The sequence below is a fragment of the Octopus sinensis genome, linkage group LG10, assembly GCF_006345805.1.
Source record: "Octopus sinensis linkage group LG10, ASM634580v1, whole genome shotgun sequence".
Lineage (NCBI taxonomy): Eukaryota > Metazoa > Mollusca > Cephalopoda > Octopoda > Octopodidae > Octopus > Octopus sinensis.
Window position 1 is genome coordinate 55966527 of NC_043006.1, and position 15751 is coordinate 55982277.

Below are 15751 nucleotides of genomic sequence, written 5' to 3' on the forward strand. Positions count from 1 at the left end.
GTTATACTCGGAGACTGGTCAATATAAAGATCGGCAAAGGACTGGCGCCCCAAGAAAAACGACGGTGCAATTGGACTGTCGAATCGACCGACTTTCGGAAGACAACCGAATGCTGACTACCGTTGACATTTGTAAACAATTGTCCGGCGAGAATGGTGTAATTTTTACACCACAATCCGTCCGCAACCGTTTAAGAGAATTTGGACTTCATGGACGAATCGCTAGGAAAAAGCCAATAATATCTGAAAGAAATCGACTCAAACGCCTTAATTTTGCAAAAATCCATGCTCAATGGACTGCCGAAGATTGGTGCAGGGTCCTTTGAAGTGACGAGTCACGCTTCTGTATGTTTGGATCGGATGGTAAAACATACATCAGGTGTCGCCCAACCGAGGAATTCCACCCGAAATGCGTGAAAAAGACGGCGCAAGCGGGTGGTGGGGTTGTGATGGTGTGGGCGGCATTCATTAGCTTTGGTGTTGGTCCTCTAGTTAAAGTTGATGCACGATATTATGTAAATAGAGGAATTTATCTGTAAATGTAAGATGTGGCAAGGATATGTGGTAAGTAAGGAATGAGTGTAGGCAGTTTTTCCGATGGCCAGATAACTGAAGAGATGGTGGCGTGGATTTCCACCCCGACATCTGAAACTGGGTGTTTTATCATGGCTACCGAATAATTGTCACATATTACATTTACAGATATATATATATATTTATGTGTGTATGTGTATGTGTATGTGTTTATGGATATCTATCTATCTATCTATCTATCTATCTATCTATCTATCTATCTATCTATCTATCTATCTATCTATCTATCTATCTATATATCTATCTATCTATCTATCTATCTGTCCATCTGTCTATCTATCTATCTATCTATCTATCTATCTATCTATCTATCTATCTATCTATCTATACACACAAACGCACACACACACATGTATATACATATGTCGCTCTTGAGTTCTACTTTTAACAAGTAATCCGTAAACCTGTTGCATGGTCGGATCGTCGACGGCTAAACAGGTAACCCTACCAGGCTTGCTTGGTGAGGAGGGTGACTGTTGGACACCCTGCAGGATGAAGACTAAGACTCTTCAAAGGGCGGAGGAACTCATGAGTAGTCAACAGCCATCCAACAAATATGTGTAAATATAAATTATTTTTTATATATAATCTTATATATATATGTATATTTTTATTTATAGACGATAAGAAAATGGAGGAAAAACAACAATATGCGTATGTATATACATATATATGTAAGTATGTACATATATGTATGTTTATATGCGTACATATATAATTACATTATTTATGTTATTATGTTTTTGAACGTCACGCATCCATTTCCAAGGAAGTTTTACCTTAATAAATTTGATGCGACACTTCTATTCTGTTTCTCTTTCGTTTCCTCTCTCTTCCTTATCTCTAATTCTTTTTATCTTCCCTTCTCCCCTTTCGGTTTTTTCTCTCTTATCCTTTCTCTAATTCTTTTCCTCTCCCCTTCACCCTTCTCTGTCAGTCCCTCTCTCTCCCTCACTCTTCCTCCTTTCCTCTCTCATTGTTCGCATTTGATCAACGGTCATCTTTCTTTTTCCTAACTTATATATATATATATATATATATATATATATATATATATATATATATATATATATATATACGACGAGCTTCTTTCAGTTTCCGCCTACCAAATCCACTCACAAGGCTTTGGTAGGGCCGGGGCTTTAGTAGATGACACTCTCCCAAGGTGTGCCACGCAGTGGGACTGATCCCAGAACCATGTAGTTGGCAAGCACGATTCTTACCACACAGCGGTGCCTACACTGGCCAAAATAAGTTTAAGACTGAAGATGACAGTTCTATTCATTCATTAATTTATTTTTAACAAAACTCTATAAAATTATTTTACATTTTACAGTTTCTGTTGAATATTTTTTTACCTTCAAATGATATAGGCTTTTTATATCTTTCTACAATTTGAATAATTTTAATGCGCAATTAATTCAAATGATTAAAAATTGTCGGCAAAATTAGTTTAAGACCTACCAACGTTATTTTGTTTAAGACTGTACCAAGATTAAACCAAATAGGTGGTCATATGGCTGATAGTACTGCACTGTTTTGTTTAATAATCGAGCATTGTTACACATTAATTTGCTATGTAAAGTGTTGTAATATCAATGGTCGTGTTGCTTCATCAGCAAAATGTGTCCTTCATGAATATTAGCAAGAAATTAGGATGCAGCAAAGTGGCTTGTGTTCAAGCATAGAAGCTTTACCAAACCACTGGCCAATACATATTTCGACAAAGAACGAGCGCTCCGAGAAAAACAACAGTACAGATGGATCGGCGAATTCATAGGCTCTCTTAAGGTAAGCGAATGCTAACAGCAGTTATCTGAAGAAACTGATATCAGCTTTACACCACAAACAGTCAGAAACCGTCTAAAAGAATTTGGACTGTTCGCCTAGATCGCTCAAAAGAAGCCGAGTCGGCGGAAGCGGATCAAGTTTGCTGAAAGCCATATTGAATGGACGGCCGAGGACTGGTCAAAAGTTCTTTGGAGAATCTCGCTCTGCATCTTTAGATCAGATGAAAGATTTATGTTAGACGCCGTCCAACAGAAGAATTCCATCTTAAGTGTATCAAGAAAACGGTGCAAGCGGGAGGTGGTGCCATATTTAAATAATCAGATTCCGCCGGGATCTATTTTCCAACAGGACAAGGAAAGTTTTGCTATATTTTGAGCGCAATAATATGGTGGTTATTGAGCGGTATCCACAGAGCCTGGATTTGAATCCTACCGAAAATTTATGGAATTAAGTTTCTAAACGAGTTCATGCAAAAAACATCAACAAATTTGTCAAAATTATATAATTTTATTAAAGAAATATGGTAAAACATTCCAAATGAATTTTGTGCTAATTTGCCGAACTCCATGTCATACCGTGGTAAAACTCTAATTGAAAGTAATGGCTATGGAACTAGGTGCTAATAATAAATTTTTATTTGTTGATCATTTGTGTAAATTTTCAATTTAAACAAAATAATGTTGGTACGGGCTCAAATTTATTTTGCTGATAATTTTTAATCATTTGAATTAATTGCGCATTAAAATTATTCAACTTGTAGAACGATACATAACGCCTTTGTGATTCGAAAGAAGAAAAAAATTCTACATAAACTGTAAAAAGTAAAATAATTTTATACAGTTTTGTTAAAAATAAATTAATGAAGGAACAGAACTATCATCATCGGTCTTAAATATATTTTGGCCAGTGTACGTGTGAAACCTCATGGCTCAGTGGTTAGAGCGTCGAACTCACAGTCATGCAGTAGAGAGATCCATTCACGGATCTGGCCGTGTGTTGTGTTCTTGAGCAAGACACTTTATGTCACGTTGCACCAGTGTACTCAATTGTAGAAATGAGTTGCGACGTCACTGGTACCAAGCTGTATCAGCCTTTGCCTTTCCCTTGGATAATATCGGTGGCGTGGAGAGGGGAAGCTGGTATGCATGGGCAACAACCTTGCCCGGACTTATGCCTCGAAGGTAACTTCCTAGGTGCAATCCCATGGTCATTTATGACTGAAGGCTGTCTTTACCCTTTATATATATATATATATATATATATATATATATCAAGGTGTGTGTGTGTATGCATTATATGTGTAATATATAATGTGAACTGATATAGTAGTGCTTGAAAGGGAGGCGTGCTGTCTTAGTACGGAAACTGGTTTCATTATGTCTTTGTAGGGTAAATAGATATGTTCTTATTAGAGCACCAAATCGAAGTACTAGAAATGGTGTCCTCTCCAGAGCTATTATTGCATTGAACACATTTAGAATTGCTTCTGTCTTATGTGTTGCACGAAGCACAGATGTCTTGTTTGTTATTTTTACCGTATTGTTTAGAATGATACACTGATACTTTTGGTTGACATGTCATCTTATCTAATCCAGATAAATGAAGTTTAGGAAACCTTAGAATCTTGGAGAAATCCATGCCATCTGTTAATGGATCTAAGAGATGCCAATAATGCGAAGCTGAAAGTTCGCATATTCTTTTCGAATCTAATAATTCCACCGCACTTCTGAATCCCAGATTCGAAATTTTTCAGCAAAAGGAAACATTCGGACAAATTTCTTTTGGTGAACTGAGCAGCTGTCTCGCAGTCTTTGAACAGTTTCCGTTGAATCATTCTTCTTTAATTATGTTTGATTCTGGCTAGCTTAATTATGACTTTACTGTCAAAGCGTACATCACTCCAATTTTCTTTCTTATTTTTTTCTGCTTTTCCACCCTTCCACTTTTTGCCTCTACATTCTCGATGGGAGAATCGATTGTCAAGCAATGGTGTAGAGACAAACACAATCACAAACACACACACACACACACACACACGCACACACACATACATGCGTACGTATAAATGTACGACGGGCTCCCACTCATCTTCTGTCAACTAAGTTTACTCTCAAGGCATTGGTCAACCCGGGGACACTTGACAAAGGTTATATGTAAAAGGACTGAAAGCACATGGTTAGAAAGTGTGCTTCCTTAACACACAGCCATGCTTGTGCAATTTGAAAGATATTCTCAACGAAACCGTTCAAGATTATTTCATTTCTGAAACTAGCCCTTGAGAAGAGACACGTATCTAACAAGAACAGATAAATAAATGAATAAATAAATAAATCCCCATGACCACAAAACATTACCTTCGAAACATTGATGAATTAAGAACGGCATAACATTAAATAAAAATAGAGGGATCTGAGTTTGGAAAAAAAATCTTCGATTTACGGAAATCTTATTAGTAATATCGCAAAGAAAAATAAGTAATCAACACCAAAAATGAGTGGAGGAGCATTTTTCAGTGGTTAGGATGTTGGACTCTTTATCTTAAGATTGTGGTTTCGATTCCTGAACCGCGCGATGCGTTATGTTCTTGAGTAAAACTCTTCATTTCGTGTTGCACCAGTTCACTCAGTTGGCAAAAATGAGTAATCCTGCGAAGGACCGGCGTCCCGCTCAGGAATGAATATTTACACCAGAGGAACAAGGAAACAGACTCTATGATTCTTAACCCTTTTAAAACAGATGGTGTTTTTGTATGTGTAGCCAAAAGGATGAATTCTTTTCTTTTTGCTGAGGTTGAAATTGATGGGTGCATGTAGAAAACAAAAGATAACAAACCAAACATTCACAACGTCTGTTACATCGGGTCGATCCATCGGCCTGAAAGTCCTTTCAACTTGTATCACTTGGACCAAGTAAACAACCCGAGTGTTCTGAGAGAGTTAAGGCGTAATGTGGACTAAACTACAACACCGAGTGAAAAATAGAATAGTAAAAAGAGAATATTGGAATACAGACTAATGATCCTTAAACAGGAACTGAAACCACCAGCGAAAAGTTCGAGCTTCAGAAAATTGTAGCTGAAAGCAAAATGTTTAACAAAAAATTTTAATCGAAACCAATTAGCAGTCATCAGAGATATTAGGGGATAATCAATGAACGTCACAGTGGCTCCTTCCCAGAAAGATACCGATTCATTCTCGGTAAAAATATCGAGTGAAGCAAAAGAGTTTGATCAGAGAGCAACGTAACTGTAATATATTGTCTTTGTATTAAACCACATGGATACATCATCAATGGCGAGACCCCTGAAACTGTGATTTGATAACTTCAAGATGAGAAGGCAACAGGAAGGGACTTGAATGCTGGATGCTGGTGCAAGAAAGCAGAATTTAATCAGCAGTGACTTATTGACGTCTACCAGCAAACTACCCTTATATACATAAATATACTGAGCTGGTTCGAACTGACAGAAACAAAAGAGATATCCTTAAAACACAATAATTACTCACCTGACCTGACCTCAAACCAATGGACAAATGCATGCTAGAATTTCACGTATAAAATGTATACAATCTGCCCGAAACTGTTCCGCCAAGATCACTGACCTAAAAATGTAATCATACTTAAACAACTTACTAGAGAGAACGGAGATTGGGGGAGTGTGCTAAACAACTCTTCTTTAACAAAGCTGTGAGAAAACATAAAATGAACATCGCCACAGTTTGGTCTGTGCCACATTATCAGGAAGTGTTTTACTCTGTACGCTACTCGTGATTGATAGGATCCCTGCAGCTTGCTTTGCCTGGTTCGGCTCTATTGTCACTGATAAAATACATTATAGCAGAGATATATTCGAAGTTGACATTCACTGTAATGTAATTTATACTTTCAGTAAATTCCCAGTACTTTTTGCTGGGGAAATCTGAAGGATATGCGTTTAGTCCACTGCAAGACAGAAACACCAACCTGACGCAGTGCCTCTTTTTGCATGATGCTGTAATAAATATATGGCATGAAAGAAAGCCTTGGTCGAGTTATGACATTCCCAAAAGCTACAGTCATAATGTTTAGCCAGGATAAATATTCCTATATGGTAATGCAGCAAGTTAAAATTGCAAGCTCCTCTAGTAACATTACTATAAATTGTTGGACTATTTCTCCAATATGTCATATTCTTCTAAATTCTTCTGAAGGAGTCATGTTTCTGAGCTAGAAACCAGCTTTTTTTCTATTGGTGAGAAATTCGAAAAATTAAACCAAGAGTGAATGAAATGTATATAATCTTGCTTGGTGTACATAAAATATTCATATAAATTCTTGATGCTCAGTTACTCACCATATATATTCCTTCAGGCGCAGTACCGCCCCTAGTGAAATTGAGTATTCGAACAAGTATGCTGGGTGATGGGGGATAAACACAGACACTCACACACATATACACACATACATAGACACACACACACACGCACACACACACACACACACACACACACACACACACGCATAAACATACACATGTATGTATATATGTATAATAATAAGTAAGTATAATCTAAATATGTTGGTGTAAGAACTTTTCAAGCATTGCTTTAAGTTTACAAGCCTTTTAACTTTTGCTTGTTTCAGTCATTAGACTGCGATTAAGCTGGGGTGACACTGAAAAAAATTTTCAGAAAATAATCAACGCCAGTAATTATTATTTACTTGTTAAGCAGTGATGGGGAACAAACACAGACACAGAGACAAAGACATACGCACACACACAGACGCACATACACATGCACAAACTCATACGCACACACATTCACGCACACACATACATATATATATATATATATATATATATATATATATATATATATACAATAGGTATCTTTCACTTTCCCTCTAGCAACTCCAGTCACAAGGCTTTCGTCAGTCCGAGGAAACGGGACTGGCCTCGGAAAAATGTGGTTGGTAAACAAACTTCTTACTACACACCCATGTCTGCACATATGGTTGTCAGTGTGCGTGTGTATGTGTATATATATATATATATATATATATATATATATATATATATATGTATATTACGGAGATGTACTCGCATAGTAAGTGATTTGATCTGAGATCGTGTGCTGGAACGAAAACAATTGCAGCGTGGAAGGTGTTTGTAAGCCATTTAAGAAACACACAAAAGCCGTTCGATTCACTTCAACATTTAATTTTAATTTGTCAAAATATTTTCGTCGCTTTAAGGCCGCGACCTGTTCACTGAGATGCAGCACGGATTTTTGTCAGTGAACAGGTCGCGGATTTTAGCGACGAAAATATTTGGTGAGGCAATTCGTTGCTAAACCCTTAATTACTTAGTATATATACATACATATATACATATATATATATATATATATATATATATATATATATATATATATATATATATATATATATATATCGAGACAAAACCACTATTTTAAAACCAAACAAGAAAAGACTTAATCAATACATAAAATTTTAATATAAATTAAATAAACCGCCACAACAATTGTTTCATGTCTGCTACCGACAATCTTCAGGTGGATTTTCGATCTAAAAATATCAATATTTTAAAATATAATTTAATATAATTTAAAATAATAAAGTAATAAAATTATAAATGAAAATAAAAAAATATATAATCTATATATAATCTATATATAATCTATATATAATCAATATATAATCTAAAATAATCTAAAATAAACCCTATAAACAATTGAATATAAAAACCTATTATAAAAGTTCTCATATTTAAAAATGTACAAAAACAAAACCCTAAATCTGATTTTTCCCTGTTATTTTGGATTCATTCCCTAATATTTATTATTATTTATATATATATATATATATATATATATATATATATATATATATATATATATATATATATATATATATATGTGTGTGTGTGTGAGCGTGTGCATGTGTGTTGTGTGAGTTTGTGTGTGTATATATATTTATACGCACACACATAAAGGTAAATAGTAAGATAGAGAGATACCTTCTGTTTTCGTATTGCATAGACTCAATACAGCCAGTGTTGTATGCACTGCTTCAGCTGTTGCAACAAACTAACTGGAACACGAATATGCGTCGGTTAAGTAGGAAATTACTTATAAATAGAGTCAAGCTGGAGGAGTGAGCATGTGTAAGAGTGGAGTGGAGACAGAGTGGGGAGAGTGAATTAGTGAAAGATTGTCAGTGACGTTTTACAAGAGAGAGGGAGGAAGGGAAAGAGAAATAAGAGAGTAAAGGAAAGGAGAGAAAAGAAGAATTAAGAATGGAAACAGAGAAAGAGTTAAGATTTTACAAAATACACACACATACAGATAGGTGTGCGCAGGCTTATATCTAAACTGTTATTCTTTTACTTGTTTCAGTTATTTGACTGCGGCCATACTGGGGCATCACCTTGACGTGTTTTAGTTGTACAAGTCGTACAAATCCTTTCCCGAAACGTTGAATTACGGGAACATAAACGCGTCAACACTCGTTGTCAAGAGGTGATGGACAAACACACACACACACATGCACACGTACGTAAACACACGCACACACATACACACACATATACATACAACTGACTTCTTTTAGTTTCCATCAACCAGATCCACTCACAAGGCTTTGGTCAGCCTGAGGCTATAGTGGAAGACACTTGCCCAAGGTGCCATGCAGTGGGACTGAACCCTAAACAATGTGGTTGGGAAGCAAGCTCCTTACCGCTCAACCTCTACTGCACCTTTATATAGATATAGATCTTTACTTAGCTGGGTTGCTTTGTCTACACACGACAGGAATATTGGGTACAAATACCCCTAAACGGAGTCTTGATATTCAATATTCAATTAATATTGTTGGGTAATGCAGTTTATACCGAACTAGCAAGGTACCTCAATTTAAGTACCCAATTCAACTGAATCTTATATATATATATATATATATATATATATATATAATAGGTTTCAAAGAAAAAAGACTATAAAAGGGTATAAATAGGGGAAAACGGATAAAATACTACTTGTGTGGGTATACTATTTCGATGGCAAGGACGATATACACAAATAGCATTTGCATACATACATACATACATACATACATACATACATACATACATACATACATACATACATACATACATACATACATACATACATACATACATACATACATACATGCATGCATACCTACATGATGGCTTCCCCCTTGTTATAGAATATGGCCATTGCACGAGGCTTAACTGTTATCGGTGATGCGATCGAATATGACTCTTTAGCCCAGCTAAAGATCTACAATGTCTTGTACTGAATTGGCAGCTGAAATGTTTACCGGCAATAGCCTGCTATAGTCGTAACTGGGCTTCATGTGCAACAGCGATGCCCTACCTAACATCCCTCCTTATTTTCTCATGCGCTACTCGAGATTGGTACATGCAGATTGGTACATGACAACAGTTTTCTTGAGACTGACTGTCAATCCTAGGGCAGTGCCAACATCAGAGAATGCTTTCAAAATGTGTTGCCTATCAATCTGTGAGTGCGCTACTAGATCACAATCATCTGCACACAAAGGGTCTCTTATGATAGGGGCAAATACCTTTGCTTTTGCAGCAAAGCGCCTGATATTAAATATACTGCTAGAGGTTCGATAATGGATGTAAACACCATATCTGCAGTTTCTGAATGCAATACAGAAAACCATTGCAAATATATGGCAAATAGGGTCGGTGCCAGAATATCCCCCTGTTTTACTCCGTTTTGTATTGAGACATTTTTCCTCTTACATTAACCCTACCCTTCATGTCTTCATGAAAAGACCTAACCAAAGCAAGGATCTTTTCAGGACACCCAAGTTTCTGGAGGAATTTCCACAGTGCATTTCTATTAACGGTATCAAAGGCTGAAAAAAACCTGATATAAATCGAGACCCTGTTCCACACACTTCTCCTGAAACTGTCTAGCTGAAAAGATCACATCAGTAGTGACGCGTCTCACACGAAAGCCAGATTGACTTTTTGGAAGAACACAATCTGCAACGTGTTTCAGTAGACGATCCAGAAGTACCCTGCATAAAACCTTTCCTACGACAGAAAGCAATGATATTCCCCTATAGTTAGCACAATCATTCCTGTTGCCCTTTCCCTTATATACGACCACCATTACTATATCTCTCCAGTCCTCAAGTATAGATTCACTAGCCCATATCCTATCAAACAAAGAGTAAAGTTGCTGCAGAAGTTTCTCACCATCATGCTATAACAACTCTGCATGTATGCCATCCATACCCGGAGACTTCCCATTATTCACCCTTGAGACAGCTACTGCAACTTCTACCAACTTTGGTGGTTCTGCGAGAGTCGCCTTCACAGGTAATCCAGGGATTAGATTGAAAACATCCTCACTAACTACAGACTGCTGATTCAAAAGTTCATCAAAGTGTTCTCGCTACCTTCGCAGAATTCCTTGTGAATCACGAAGAAGTTCTTTAGCATCCCTGCTTCGAAGTGGTGTCATCAGATATGAAGTTGGGACATAAACTTCTCGCAAGAGACCATACAACATCTTTGTGTTATTGGAATCCGACGCCGCCTGTATCTCATCAGCCTTATTACTCCACCACGTATCCCTCCTCTGAGAGAGCCTCCGTCTCACACGTGATTTTACATCCTTGAGTTCCCTATCTAACACTTCCCTTTCCTGTGGCTTTGTTGACAAATAGCGTGACAAAGTACGTCTTTTATCAGCCAATAAATCATCTATATGTTCATCATTTTCTTTAAACCAATCTTGATGCTTTCTTTGTATCAATCCCAGAATTTTCTTGCCTATATGATAAACTGACTTTTTAAGGATCGGCCAATCCTCCCCAATATCTGCAACATTCATTTCCTCTCGTAAAGTTCTCTTCACTCTATTACACCCAAGACGATCAACATTCAGTCTTTTAGGCAGGGTAATCTCTGCAGCCCGGATTTTACGCTTTGTGACTAATTTCACTTTTGCACGTACTAGGCAGTGGTCAGTCCAACACTCAGCCCTACGAAGAACACGAACACACTGCACATCTCGTCTGTCACGCACCCTAACAAGGATGTAATCTAGAATATGTCATTCTTTAGATGCAGGGTGCATCCATGGGGTCTTAAATTTATTCATTTGTTGAAACATGGTATTGGTAACACACAGACGCAGCAGAAGCATGGCATTACTATTACACTTTTCCACCCCATGCTTTCCAATTACAGTCCATGTGTTAAAATCCTTACCCACTTTAGTATTAAAGTCACCCAGTACGATGACTTTGTCTGCCCGAGGGATATTTCTTATAATGCCGTTCAAAGCATGGTAGAAAGAAACTTTTTCGTCATCAATATAGCACATAGTTGGAGCATACACACTCACCAAGGAATTCTCATGGACAAAAGATGCTCGTTAATCCCGACTGGGAATTCTTCCAACTTGTCCACAAGATTAGTCTTAACAGCAAATGCCACTCCAGCCTCTCCTCTGAACTCTTCATTCCTCCCTTTCCAAAAGAATGTATATTTTCCATAAGATTCTGTAAGATCACCATCTTACATAGATCTCTTCTCATAAAGCAACGATATCAATATCTTGCCTTGAAGCTCCTTCGCAACAAGCACAGTCGTTTGTTCAGGACATTCAGAGGACTCGTGGTCAAGCAGTGTCCGTTCATTTCAACATCCAATATTCAATATTTTATTTGGTTCTATCACAGTAGCATGATGACAGCCGGGTTCAGACTGTGATGCTCTGGAGCCCATGCCGGGCCAAACTCTTTCATCTGATGTGGTTCCAGAGTCCTTACTGCCATTTATTTTTATACTGTTTTGGTACATCAATGATTATTTGGGTTGTAAGGCCAGACATTCGATTGAGACTCAGAGCACTATCAACAATCATGAATTAGTTAATTGATTTAATCAATCAATCAATCAATCAATGTTGTTATCGTGCAATGCCTGTGTAAGAAGACATTTTTTTAAAGTGAAGAAAGGCTGTGAGTCAATCCCACTCACTAAGCAACAGCAGCCATAATCCGAAAAGAAGAACAAGTCAACATCATCGGTAACCACTGAGCCGCAGGTTTTATGTCGGTGTTATTCCAGTTACCTGAGTTGCCTTCTTCTAGAAGTATGCTCTAACAAAGGCTAGGGGTCCTTTACTCCTAATGGTTTAACCACGCGATCGGATATTCTGCCCCCGCGCATGATACAGCCATAAGCTGGATAAGATAGATAGGCAAAAAAAAAAACCAAAACGATATATAAAAATATTTATATACAAATTATGCGTAAAATATACGATGTGAAGTATATAAAAATATTTATATAAATATATATAATGAGCAAACTATAAAAATATACAATATATAAAATTAGTGAGAAAAAAGGAGATCTACAGTAAATATATAATTACACAAATATTGGATGGACGTTGACTCTCAAGAGTTCCTCCGCCCTTTGTATGTATGTATGTATGTATGTATGTATGTATGTACATACATATATACATAGTACATACATACATACATACATACATACATACATACATACATACATACATACATACATACATACATATGAGTATATATATATAGGCGCAGGAGTGGCTGTGTGGTAAGTAGCTTGCTTACCAATCACATGGTTCTGGGTTCAGTCCCACTGCGTGGTACCTTGGGCAAGTGTCTTCTACTATAGCTTCGGGCCGACTAAAGACTTGTGAGTGGATTTGGTAGACGGAAACTGAAAGAAGCCCGTCGTCTATATATATATATATATATATATGTGTGTGTGTGTGTGTGTGTGTGTGTGTGTGTGTGTGTGTATAAGTTTGTGTGTCTGTGTTTGTCCCCCCAACATCGCTTGGCGACCAATGCTGGTGTGTTTACGTACCTGTAACTTAGTGGTTTGGCACAAGAGACCGATAGAATAAGCACTAGGCTTGCAAAGAATAAGTCCTTGGGTCGATGTGATCGACTAAATGCGGTGCTCCAGTATGGCTGCAGTCAAATGACTGAAACAAGTAAAAGAGTAAAAGAGAGTATACATATAACCAGTAACAACTATTGAAAGAGGTTGCAAGACACAACGAAAATTTGAGGAAAAATAAATCAGTAGAAATTTACTATTAATATACTACTAACCCTATCATTTTATCATGAAGACCATATTTTCACACACACACATATATATATATAAAGAAAGAAAGAAAGAAAAAAAGAAAGAAAGCAAAAGGAGGTAGTCAGAATTCTGTGAAACATGATATCGCTAAATAATTATCTAAAATTCTGATTACATCATTTTTCTTAAGATGAAATATGTACGTCATTTCGATCAATCGATCAGGCTATGTAAAAAGTAAGCAACGTTTTGAACCATGAAGAATTTGTACCGGATTTTTGAAGTTTTGAATTTTTTAAAACACTTTTTAAAATTTGTCTGGTAATACAAACACAGACTTGCCCAAATACATCAATAAATAAGCATTGATATTTGTTTCACTGTTGTTACAATTATCTAAAATGGAACTGTCAAAGCACGATATTAGAGCAATTTTGCTATTCAACTTCAAAAAAGGACGTGGAACAGCTGAAACTGCTCGCGATAACAACGAAAGATTTGGTGAGGAAATGACTAGTGAGTGGTCAGCTCGAAAATGGTTTAAACGATTTCGCAGTGGAGACCTGAGCCTTGAAGATCGTGAACGTAGTGGACAACCATTTGTCATCGATGACAGTCAATTAAAGACGGTTATTGAGAAACATCTACGTAAACCCATTCGAGAACTGGCAAAAGTATGTAGTGGAAATATAGAGCCAGTACAAGTTGTTGATGTGGCTGCGTGTATGTTATTACAATAGTTCATAAAGAGATGAAGAATAAATTCAATACCTATATATTTACTACATAAAAATATTTTTTATTTCCTGGACGATGATGATACATAGAATCAATATGTAGAATCTAGTTCAATGAAGTAATCTATGCAAGAACGTTAAGACAGAAAATGTAGAAATAAGAGCTAAGTGGTGGCTTTCAGTCATGTGGCGTAGACAAATAGACGGACACAGCAATGATGTGAATGGCTCTAAGTCTAATTGATTAAAAAGCGAAGAGCATGGTTAGCAAGCTGTTTTTATTAACGCTAGATATTCTAGAAACTTCCAAGAGAAACGCTAAGCTTCTTGAATAATTAAGAATCACGTCTCATGACATAGATGCTTCGAGAAACTTAGAAAATGGAGGTTACTCTATAATCTTTCTTCGAGGGGAGGTCGTTCAACTATTTAGCTACGTAGACCACTACAAGAACTCCAAGCTAGCCAGAAAACTGCCTGAAACCATTTCCATGCGATCGGAAAATCAAAAAAGCTCGACACAATTTGAATGAAAATCAGAAAATGCGCAGATATGAAATGTGCTCGTTGTTTCTTCTCCTTAACCAGACCGATCTATTCCTCGACTGTATTGTAACTGTTGAACAAAAATGAAGCACCGGAAACATTCCTTGAACCCAAGTTCTTCAAAATGGAAGTTATGATGACTGTTTGGTGGCGTACTGCTGGACTCATCCACTGTAATTTCTTAAAACCATCACAGCAGAAACATATTGCCATGAAATTGCTAAAGTGAACGAAGAACTGCTACTCCTCCGTCCCAGACTGGTCAACAGAAGAGGGCCAATCGTTTTCATTACAATGCTCGACCACACATTTCACTAATGACGTTACGGAAGTTGAGAGGAACTTGGCTACGAAGTTCTTCCCCACTCAGCTTCTTCCCCGGACCTATCTCCTACCAACTAGCACTTTTTCAAGCACCTTGATAGTTTCCTGCAAGAGGAGTTCAAAAACCAAACCGATGCTGAAATTGCGTTCAAAGAGTTAGACAACTCCAGAACTGCAAATTTTTATGATACCAGAATAAACAAAGTTATAACTTGTTGGCAAAAATGTGTTGAGTGTAATGGTACTTAATTTGATAAATAAAATTTCCGTTTTCTTGAAATATATTGTGATGAATTTCGTGTTTCAAAACACACACACACACACACACACACACACACACACACACACACACACACACACACAGACCCATACATGTACATAAAAAAGGATTTGGTCGGCGCGGGGTAACTGCTGAAGACACTCTAAGGTGCCACACAGTGGGACTGAATCCAGAACCATTTGGTTTTGGAAGCAAACTTCTCACCACAGAGTTGCTCTTTTCGTAGGATATACCCTCCAGAGAAATAAATAGAATAGAGAATGTGGGTGAGGTAAATTCTTTTATTTATATTTTAACGAAAATGTGTCAATAGAAAGATTTA

General features: G+C 37.0%; 1 protein-coding gene across 1 annotated transcript in view; it reads right to left on the minus strand.

The window, feature by feature from the left end:
- Window positions 1–8539, minus strand: part of LOC115216430 (cholinesterase 1-like) — a 21183-nt gene extending 12644 nt beyond the window's left edge. Inside the window, 1 exon segment of the mRNA XM_029785762.2 lies at window positions 8404–8539. The gene's annotated coding sequence lies outside the window, so the exon portion shown is untranslated.
- Window positions 8540–15751: the final 7212 nt, after the last annotated feature.